Source organism: Camellia sinensis, chromosome 10 (genome assembly GCF_055761805.1).
Source record: "Camellia sinensis isolate YWXY chromosome 10, ASM5576180v1, whole genome shotgun sequence".
In the NCBI taxonomy this organism is placed as follows: domain Eukaryota; kingdom Viridiplantae; phylum Streptophyta; class Magnoliopsida; order Ericales; family Theaceae; genus Camellia; species Camellia sinensis.
In genome coordinates this window covers 21,581,283-21,593,525 of record NC_138970.1, presented here as the reverse complement: position 1 = coordinate 21,593,525, position 12,243 = coordinate 21,581,283, and positions in this window count along the sequence as shown.

Below are 12,243 nucleotides of genomic sequence, written 5' to 3'. Positions count from 1 at the left end.
GTTACCTACTATGTTAGAAAAGATTTACATGAGTGGCCTCATGGATGATTATATCGACGAAGAACCTAATAGCTCGAAGAGAGAAAATTTAGTGAAGTTCATTAGGTTGCTTGATGATGCTCGACGGAAAGTGTACTTGGAGTGTGAAAAGTTTTTCATGTTGTCCTTCGTTATTAAGATGCTTCATATTAAGGTGTACAATAAATGGAGTAACAAATCTTTCGATATGGTTATGCAAGTTTTCAAAGACATTCTCCCAAAGTGTGATGAAACTATTCCATGGACCCTTTATGAAGCGAAAAAGTTCTTACGTGAATTGGGTTTGGGATACGAGGCCATTCATGCATGCAAGAATGATTGTATTTTGTTTTGGAAGGACAACGCAAAACTAGAGAATTGCTCTACATGTAAGGAGTCTAGATACAAGTTCAACAATGAGAGTGGTAAAAAGGTTTCTCACAAAATATTGAGGTACTTTCCTTTGACATCAAGGTTGAAGAGATTGTACATGTTGAAAAAAACTACCTCAGATATGAGATGGCACAAAGAGAAGCGCGCGGATGATGGAATGTTAAGGCATCCAGCCGATGGTCAGGCATGGAAGGACTTTGATATCTAGTATCCTACATTTTCTATGGAACCCCGGTATGTAAGGTTAGGGCTTGCCATGGATGGTTTCAATCCATTTGGAAATATGAGCACATCATACAGCATGTGGCTCGTACTCTTAATGCCTTACAATTTTCCCCCGTGGAAGTGTATGAAAGAGCCATTTATGATGATGTCAATGCTTATTCCCAGTCCATCTGCCCCTGGAAGAGACATTGATGTTTACTTGCAACCATTAGTGGAGGAGTTAATGAATTTGTGGGAGCATGGTGTGCAAACATATGATGCCTCAAACGGTCAAATATTTAAAATGCATGCAGCAGTCATGTGGAGCATCAATGATTTCCCCGCATATGATACCATGTCTGGTTGGACTACAAAAGGTTACTTGGCTTGCCTTAATTGTAACATGGATGCATCATCTCAGCGTTTGCAAAGTAAGATAGGCTATATGGGTGTCGGCCACCACTTGCCCGAGAACCATATTTGGCGAAGAAATAATCTCTTCAATGGTCAAAATGAGCATTAATCCAAACCTGTGGAGTTATTGGGAGAACAAATACTATAGCAAATTGATTCGGGGACATATAAGCCATATGGCAAGCATCCAAACAACCAAAAAAGACAACGAAATGAAAATCCATCTTCCAATTGGACAAAAAGAAGCATTATGTTCGACCTACCCTATTGGAAAACGCTGAAGCTTCGACACAACCTTGATGTCATGCACATAGAGAAGAATATATGTGACAATCTGGTTGGGACACTACTAGCATTGATGGCAAGAACAAGAACATGGATAAAGCACTCTTGGATCTAGAAGACATACGGATACGAAAGGAGTTACACTTTAAGAGCCGTTCCAATGGCTCATTTGAGAAGCCTCCAGCATTATACACATTGTCCCCGGTAGAGCGACAAGGTTTTTTTGATTTCTTGAAATTTATTAAGTACCCTGATGGCTATGCAGCAAATATATCCAACTGTGTCACCGCTCATGGCGGAAAATTAGCTGGCCTCAAAACTCATGACAGTCATGTCCTTCTACAGTAACTACTTCCAATTAGGATGCGTGGATACCTTTCCAAGGAGATTGGGACCACACTTTTTGAGTTAGGAAATTTTTTCAAACAGTTGTGCTCAAAGACATTGAGGGTGACTGGTTTGGAGAAAATGAAGGAACAAATTATACTTATACTTTGTAAGCTTGAGAAGATTTTTCCTCCTGCGTTTTTTTGATGCCATGGTCCACATGGCAATTCATTTGCCTCACGAGGCTATGCTTGGAGGTCCTGTGCAATATCGATAGATGTATCTCATTAAGAGGTAATACCACGAGTTCCCGAACATCCCTATTTACATGTAGTAGATAATGTAAACATTAACATTCAAATCATATTGCCATGTAGGATGCTTAGACTTTTGAAAGGATTTGTTCGCAATAAAGCTCAGCCAAAAGGTTCCATTGCGAAGGCTTACATTTCAAAAAAGTGTACGATGTTTTGTTTAATGTATTTAGACGGCGTTGAAATGGTGTTTAATCAGGAAGAAAGGAACTATGACGGGGTGACAATGGCTCGGGGTTGGCAGTTTTCACTCAAAATGTTCGTCTGTTTAGTCTACTAACAAGGGAAACTAATGTGTCTATAGCCGATCGTGAAAGGGCTTATTGGTTTGTCCTACACAACAACTTAGAAGTGGAAGAATATCTAGAGTACGACTCGAACCTGTGACGTACTGTATGTGACCTATATGCTTTTTTTTAGTAATCATTCTTCAAATTACTTATGAATTATATTGTCCTACATAGGGAACACAAGATGTTGTTGCAACAACATGGAAGTGCATGCGACATTGCCAAGATACAATGCAAAGAATTTCCTAAATAGTTCAAAGATCGTGTATGCTAAAATTCCTTATAGTGTAGTTTACACATGAAGTTAAGTTATGTCAAAAATAACATGACAGTTTTTTTTATTTATTTATTTATTTATTTATTTTTTATGTAGATGAACCGATTGCGGCACAAAAAGTCACCCGAAGAAACCAATGAGATGTCGTCACTGGTAAATGGTCCTAACAACTTAGTGAACACATATTCAGGATGCATTTGTAATGGCGTCCGATTCCATGCTCGCGATCGTGACAACCGTTGTAAAACTAAAAATAGTGCATTGGTAGTGGAAGGGGACCATGAAGGCCAATTCAAAAAGTTCTATGGCTACATTTGCAAAGTTTTGGAAATGACATATTTGTTGAGGCACCGTGTTGTTTTATTCCAATGTGAATGGTATAACACCGGTAGTAACAGAACTTTGCGTGTCGAACCACATTTCACTACTATTGATGTAAGAAGTTGATGGTATAAAGATGACCCGTTTGTGTTACCAAGTCAAGTGCAACAATTTTTCTACGTGCATGATACGAAGTTAGGTTCCAATTGGAGAGTAGTAGAAAAGTTTCAACATTGAAGAATTTAGGATGTGCCCGAGGTGGATATGCCACAACCTGATGATGTGTTCCAACAAGATGAAAGCACTGATATTGTACCAACTGAGCCTATGGATAACGATGTGGTTTTGCGTTAAGATGATATTGACGTTGAAATTATTCCAATGGAAGCTTTGCAGTCTGATAACCGTGTACAACCTAAGGTTGGTATGGATGATGACTTCATCTGTGATGATAAAGATGAACCGACAATAGAGAGTGACAATGAAGAAGAAGATGAGCTTGGCAGTGATTTTGATACAGACATGGACATAGAGTGTTGATGTATGGGTTCTAAATTTGGATGTGTGATAGAGTCTTGATGTATGGGTCCTAAATTTGGATGTGTGTTCTTGGTAGCTGTTGTTTTTGTCTTTTTGTCCTTTTGTTGATGTAATAGGGAAAAGGATGAAGGAGACTGTTGTTCTTTATGTGTCATGTAATTAGATGAGAGTTTAGTCCTTTTGTTTATTTTGTTCTTCATGTCATCATGCTGAGCTGTATTGTAAAATTTGTCGTAATGTTGAACCTCTTAAATTGATGAACATCCTCATTTGACATTTATGCTTAACATTGGTTTATGTTCAACACTTTTATTTGACAATCATTATCAATTATTTTCCTATTGTTCTCTTGTTGTAATTTTGTGAATACTTTAGCTTCTGTAAACAATCCATATTGGTCATAATATCGATGATGCATGTGACGTTTTTACTTAATATATCATGTTTGCAACTATTTTGCAGCTACCAGCATGGTTCCTGGGACAAAGACAGGGCGCCATATGAAAACAGCAATTGACCCCATAACATCACCCTTAGGAACATCTGCACATGTCATTGTCACCCCACTGACTTTATCCAATGCCGAATGACACACAAACATTTGTGGAAGAGACACAGGCACATGGCGTAGGTAAGACCATTGTACTTTTTTGTTGCATCTTCAGGGTTGACTGACTGAGGACTATAGTGTTTATTCTTCTTCTTGGTAGTTTTGTAAGTGTGTTTCGGCCCGTAAAGATCAATTTATTGAACTTAAGCAAATGATTTTTCTTTACCTAGAAAGAAAGTTTCTTGAATGTATAAAAAAATTATAATCCCCAAGAAAATTTGCTGATAAAATTTAAAATTTAATATTAATTATTGTCGATTATATGTTTAGGACATTATTTACAATTTGAAGGCCTTACACTTGTTACCCCTTCTTGACTAGGGAAAAGTACGTCAACTCGTGTACGCAGTCCTACACTCGGTCAACTTGTGACAACTAACGGAATGTGATTCGGACCCGTAGGTTGGGAGTTAGAGCCGAATACGCCTTAAACTTACTCGAAAAAGGGCTTTCTGAGGGCAAAAATTTAAAACAGCCCCCAAACCACCGTGTGGCTCTCACGAACAGCTTTCCCTTGACAAATAGGACTTGTGACAACAGACGGAATGTCATTCAAACTCTTAGGTTGGGAGTTAGAGCCAAATACACCTTAAACTTACTCGAAAAATGGCGTTTCGGGGGCGAAAATTCAAAACAGCCCTCGAACTACCATGTGGCTCTCACGGACAGTTTCTCCATGACAAATAGGAGTTGTGACAACTGACGGAATGTCATTCGGACCCGTAGGTTGGGAGTTAGAACCGAATACACCTTAAACTTACTTGAAAAAGGTCGTTCCAGGGGCGAAAATTCAAAAAATCCCCTGAACCACCATATGGCTCTCACAGATAGCTTTCCCATAACAAATAGGACTTGTGACAACTGACGGAATGTAATTCGGACCCGTAGGTTGGGAGTTAGAGCCAAATACACCCTAGGCTTAGTCGAAAAATGACTTTTTCGGGGGCAAAAATTCATAACAGCCCCCGAACCATCATGTAGCTCTCACGGACAACTTCCCCATGACAAATACGACTTGTGACAACTGACGGAATGTAATATGGATGCGTAGGTTAGGAGTTAGAGCCGAATACGCCTTAAAATTACTCGAAAAATGGCATTTCAAGGGCAAAAATTCAAAAGAGCCCCCGAACCACTGTGTGGCTCTTGCCGACAGCTTCCCTATGACAAATAGGACTTGTAACAGCTAATGGAATGTAATCCGGACCCATAGGTTGGGAGTTAGAGCCGAATTCGCCTTAAACTTACTCGAAAAAGGGCATTTCGGGGGTGAAAATTCAAAATAGCTCTCGAACCACTGTGTGGCTCTTACGGATAGCTTCTCTACGACAAATAGGACTAGTGACAAATGACAGAATTTCATCCAGACCCGTAGGTTGGGAGTTAGAGCCGAATACGTCTTAAACTTACTCGAAAAAGAGCTTTCTGGGGGCGAAAATTCAAAGTAGCCCCCAAACAACCATGTGTCTCTCACGGAAAGCTTCCCTATGAAAATTACGACTTGTGACAACTAACGGAATGTAATTCGGACCCGTAGGCTGGGAGTTAGAGCCGAATACGCCCTAAACTTAGTCGAAAAGGGCATTTCGACGGCGAAAATTCAAAACAAGCCCTGACCCACCATGTGGCTCTCACCGATAGCTTCCCCATGACAATTACGACCAGTGACAACTGACGAAATGTAATTCGGACTCGTAGGTTGGGAGTTAGAGCCAAATACGCCCTAAACTTAGTCGAAAAAGGGCGTTTCAGGGGCAAAAATTCATAACAGCCCCCGAACCATCATGTGGCTCTCACTGACAGCTTTCCCATGACAATTGCGACTTGTAACAACTAACATAATGTAATTCGGACCCATAGGTTGGGAGTTAAAGCTAAATACGCCCTAAACTTAGTTGAAAAAGGGCTTTCCGGGGGCGAAAATTCATAACAGCCCCCGAACCACCGTGTGGCTCTCATGGAAAGCTTCCCCATGACAACTAGGACTTGTGACAACTGACGGAATGTAATCTGGACCCATAGGTTGGGAGTTAGAGCCGAATATGCCTTAAACTTACTCGAAAAAGGCCGTTTCGGGGGGCAAAAATTCAAAACAGGCCCCGAAGCCTTGTGTGGCTCTCACAGATAGTTTCTCCAAGACAATTATGACCTGTGACAACTGACAAAATGTAATTCAGACCCGTAGGTTGGGAGTTAGAGCTGAATACGCCCTAAACTTACTCGAAAAAGAGCTTTCTGGGGGTGAAAATTCATGACAGCCCCCGAACCATCGTGTGGCTCTCATAGACTACTTCCCTTAGACAAATAGGACTTGTGACAACTGATGGAATTTCATTTGGACCCATAGGTTTGGAGTTAGAGCTGAATACGCCTTAAACTTATACGAAAAATGACGTTTTGGGGGCAAAAATTCAAAACAGCCCCCGAACCACCGTATGGCTCTCACGAACAGCTTCCCCATGACAAATAGGACATGTGACGACTAACATAATGTAATCCGGACCCGTAGGTTGGGAGTTAGAGCCGAAAACACCTTAAACTTACTCGGAAAAAGGGCATTTTGGGGGGAAAAATTCAAAACAGCCCCCGAACCACCATGTGGCTCTCACGGACAGCTTCCCCATGACAAATAGGACTTGTGACAACTGATGGAATGTAATCCGAACCCGTAGATTAGGAGTTAGAGTCGAATACGCCTTAAACTTACTTGAAAAAGGGTGTTTTGGGGGCAAAAATTCAAAACAACGCCCGAACCACCGTGTGGCTCTCACGGACCGTTTCTCCGTGACAAATAAGACTTGTGATAACTGACGGAAGGTAATCCGGACCCGTAGGTTAGGAGTTAGAGCCGAATATGCCTTAAACTTACTCGAAAAAGGACGTTTCGGGGGCGAAAATTAAAAAAAGCTCCCCAACCACTACGTGGCTCTCACTAACAGCTTCCCCTTGATAATTATGACCTGTGACAACTGACGGAATGTAATTAGGACTCATAGGCTTGGAGGTTGAGCCAAAAATGCCTTACACTTAGTCGAAAAACTCGTAACACTTAGTTTAAAGAGCAACAATTTTATGAAAATAACATCTACATAATCTAATAATTGCCTTATATTTATAGGACCAAGCAACTACATATTAGATTATTTGTGCAGTTGGTTGGAATAAATATTGCATGATACATATATATATATATACTTTTATTTCCAAGAAGACATTTCGTGATTGTTCTACCTTAAATGCATGTTAGAACATGTTCCCTATGGCTGACTGAATTGATATTTTGTAACCAATTCTAATATATATATATATATATATATATATATTTTGTAGATGCCTTTGTTGTGTGGACTTGTGGATAATCCATTTTGGTATATGGAGAAGAAATTTCACTTTTGTGTAGTACTAATATAATACTTTTGCCGTCCCCACCTTTTGTGTAGTTCACTATTACTGATACAGAAAACTTTTGGCAATCAATAGATAATGATTGGTGTGGTACATAGATCACCTTCTATCGTGGTACATCTATGACCATTTGTCGGCGTACATATATGACCTTTTGTCATGGTCTATAGAAAAACTTTTGTCGTGGTACATATATCACCTTTTGTTGTGGTACAGATTACAATGGTAATATGTAGCATGCCAAATGGTAATTTCGCTTGGTAGTAAATGCATTTTTTGTATATGGAGGGTTTTGATTTTTGTATGATTTTATATTTTGTATTATTTTAGTTTGGACAATAGTTGGTCTGTATGGACTTTGACATTTAAACTTATTTATTTTTTGTATATGGATGCAGATTGTGGAATGATGGATAGTATATGTATCATTTTGTTTATATACGTATTACAGGTTGCCTGGAATATAGACAGGTTGTGGAGAAATTATAATTTTGCGATAAAACATAATATCATGTTTGGGCGACTAAACAATTAGTAGCCAAAAATAAATTGGGAAAATGGTTTGGGTGGCTAAAAGTTTTGTAGCAAAAAAAAAAAAAAAAACATTTGGCGACTAAAAGTTTTGTAGCTAAAAGAAAAGCAAAGATTTGGCGACTAAAGTTTTGTAGTCAGAAGAAAATCAAACATTTAGCGACTAAAATATTTCATAGCTAAAAACAAAAGCTAAAGAATAAAAACACTTTTGCCGACTAAAAATTTAGTGGTCGAAAATGTGGGACTTTAGGCAACCAAATATTTAGTAGCCAAAATAAGAACTCTTTGCCGACTAAAATTTTAGTAGCAAAAAATGTGGGACTTTAGGTGAACAAATATTTAGTAGCCAAAACAAGAACTCTTTGCGGACTAAAATTTTAGTAGCAAAAAATGTGGGACTTTAGGCGACCAAATATTTAGTAGCCAAAACAAGAACTCTTTGCCGACTAAAATTTTAGTAGCTAAAAATGTGGGACTTTAGGCGACTAAAAGTTTGGTTGCCGAAAATGTACTAATTTAATTTTATGTCCAACCTTTTGGCAACTAAAAATTTAGTCATAAATTGAATACATTTGGCGACTAAAATAATGTTAGTCACTAATTACCTTCACCGACAATTCTTCCACGACTACTTCTGCAACCAAATAATTTAGTCACTGAAACCCTTCGGCGACTACAAATTAAGTTCTGACAACTAAAAATTTAGTCGCCAAAAGTAAAAATTCTTGTGGTGATTGTAATAAAGACGGTAAAAAATTTAAAACTTACGTAATTGTTTGGGTTGGTGAAAACTCAAAATCAAATGCATATTGAATTTTTTATTTTTTATTTTAAATTGTGACGGTGGTTTTTGTGCAATTGGTATCTGTAATCTTTGTTATTGTGTGGGTTCGGTGTAGATTCGTAGATTCGAGAAGCCCATTCCTCGTACAATGTTTTTATTTAAGTTAGTTTCGATGCAAAATTGCATTGACAAACAAAATATCCATACAAAGTTTCTATTGAGAATAATACTTATGGCACATTCAAAATTTGAAATGCAACAATAGACTATCATTTCTTCAAAAATAATAGTGAGTTTTTACGTAAGATGAAATTTTGGTGTGAAAAACTCAACTAGCATCTTATCTAATTGAATTGAACTCAGCCTAGTGAGTTTTTACCCATTTTTTTTGGACTCAATAGACATTGCTTTTAAAGACAAAATTCTTGACTACATTAGTGATAAAGGCTCCGTCTTTTTTTAAGTAAAATGTTTTCCTCAAAAATATTTTACGAATTTTCCACTGTTTGCTTAACAAAAAAAATTTACAAGAATTCTCATCATGATTATCAAAATCTTGATCCATACAGTAGAATTTTACGATTTTGTGATTTTAATTGGGCCAAACGATTTTGATCACACTACAATCTTAAAGTGATTACAATTCTAGTCATAAAATTGAGTGGAATGGTATTACAATCCCGATTCTACTAAAATCCCAATCCTACTAATTTTTTTTCTTGTTATTTATTTCTTAGATATATATATTAGCATTATACCCATGCTATGCATGACATTAAATAAATAATTAAAATTTCATCTTAAAAATTAAAGTAATAATTGATTATAAGATGGAGGTTGTAAAAGGCAATGGGAAAAGAATTTGTTCCTTAAGATTTGGACGTGTTGTTGATCGATCTTGGAGGTTGTGAGAAATCTCCATCTAAGCTTTGAGGTATTATTTTGATAAGGCAAAGGTTTATAATTGCAAATCATCTAATATTTAGAATGTTACTTAAGGATGTGTTAGCAAAAATCTAGTTTGGGTCAAATTGACAGAGAAGATTCGACAGGGAAACCAATTTTCACAAACAACAAAACTGTATGAGAGGGTTCAAGAATGTGGTCTAAAAATTCGAAGATCTTCGAAGAAAACTCAAATTCTCTAGAGATGATGAGAGGCTTAGATTCTTTAACAGTCACAACTGGGAACACAATAGCAAAGAGATGATGGAGATAAGAGATTGGGTGAAGAAGTAGGCAAAGTAGTTAGAGAGAGAATAATGGCAAGGCTCTCCCATGGATCTCCCACTTTCACTCTCAAAGTAGATAATGGAGAAAGGAAATTAGTTCTTTCCCAAGAGTTGTCTCTCCAAAATTCATCCCTTGTAAAGCTATTGGTGGGTGATATTTATAGGCACCTCATGATGTAGGATGGAGCCCATGTGTAAGTCACATGGGGAATATTCCCTCTAACTACCTTGTCCGAAGAGGTGACCTCTCCGAGGATGAGAAAAACCTCGAAGAGGAGATCAACTTCTCGGCGAACCCTTCTTCTTAGTCACACCTAACCAATGATCTCCAATCATCCCAAGGGGTCAAGGGTAGTCCCAGAGGATGCCCTGCCACAAAAAGGTCAGGGGTAGTTCAAGAGAACACCTCGCTACAAATATTGCCGAGTCTCAGAGACCCCCTAGATCGTGCCACCTCGACCTGGGTATAGGCTAGTTTAACCGAAGAGTGAATTTATCTCCATTCACCGTCCTCAGGATCGGGTCCTTTGTTTGGACTCCATCATGCCCATGGTTTTAGTGCATAGATCTCGGAAAGCTCTGAGCCCGCAAGTGTTTTGGGACTCATTAACGAAGCAACTTCTAGATTGCGTTTGAATCCATTCGAAGCCAAGTGCTTCGGATCTCTAGATTTGTGGATCTGAATCCTTTTAAGTTCGAGCTCAAATAGGTCTCTAGGTTCATGGTTCTGAAACCTTTCAAGACTAAGCCAATACCTCGGAGAATGGATCTCCTCCTGAGGGTTTCATCTCTTATGAAAACAATGGTTAACCTCCTCTGATGCTCGTATGATCTGAGCCTCCTGGGATAGGCTTGTTAGACTCTCTTTAGAGATATATGCTTGATGGGTCTTCCTCGGACCAATTTGTTGGCTTTCTTATGGGCTGCTTAATAGAATTCACTTGGGCCCATTTGGCAACAATTTCTCCAAGCTCACCAATTTTTAGGCTTTTTGATTGGGCTTCGATTGGGCCTAGTTAATTAGTGGGCTCAAGTTAACCCCTCTTACAAAAACAATCAGGCAATGTGGTTAGTATTCGATACCTTGACAAATTCAGGGACTTCTTTGGAGGTTGTAATGTGAAGAAACAAACTAAAAATTGATATAGTATGGCTAAAATTGTTACTTGTTACAAAGATTTGAACAAGAACAAAAACAAAAATACAAAAGAACCAAAAAAAAGTTTACTGATTGTAAGAACCAGAAAATGATTACAGAACCATTAAATTAAAACTACTCCTAAAGGGAATAAACTACTCCTATGCTAGAAGCTATCTATTCCTAATTGAACTCATGTAGAGTTATGTTGATGATTGATCCCTTATGCTTAAATTTCTTTGCTTATTTATACTCAAAACCCACGGTTAGTTTGTTTTGGCAAGAAAATGATTGGCAGTTTCCTCTTCTAGCCACGTTCTTGTCCTTTGCCACAATATGAAAACTATCTCTATATATCAGCAACATGGGAAGTTATCCCAATATATTATCTATACCACAGTCACACATGGCACCACTTCAATTTGTAACCACCTACTCCCTACACAAACACCAACAAACTTAATAATAATAATATAATTATGGCCATAGTAAATTTTTGAAGATGGTCATGATCTGAATCGACAAACCAAAATTGACAGGCTACAATCAATGAAATTTGATTTGGTCATAATTGACAAGTCACAATCAATTAAATGAGACTTAACCATAATCGACAGAAAATTATTTTTTGGAGTCAACAAGATGCTAAAATGGAATATAACTACAACAATGAAGGTCCTCACTTGCTTCAGTATTGTGATGCTTGCCAAGTTGCCATAGTCACAGTCACCTCCTCCTTTACTTCCAACTACCACCTTAGCCTCTTCTTTTTTATTAACGACCTCCTTTCCTACTATAACCTCTCTTAACTTTTCTTATTGTGATCCGCTCCACAATCTCTTTACTAGGACCTATTCTCCTCAATCCTACCATTTTGAAAAAAAATAAAGAGAAATAAAGTACAAGGTTTAAGGAAGAAAAATGAGAAGGAAGAAGAATAGAAGGAAGGTGGCGACGTAAAGGAGGGATATGGTGAGGGAGTGGTAAACAAACGATTGTTGGTGGCTAAGAAGGGTTAGGAAGGAGTTGGGAATGGCAAGGAGGGTTGGAGAAAGGTTGTAGGGTGGCGCCAACAGTTATGACAGTAGAGAGAAGCAACAATAATGGTGGATGATAGGTACTAGTGAAGGGGTGAGAATAATAAAAATTAGAATTTT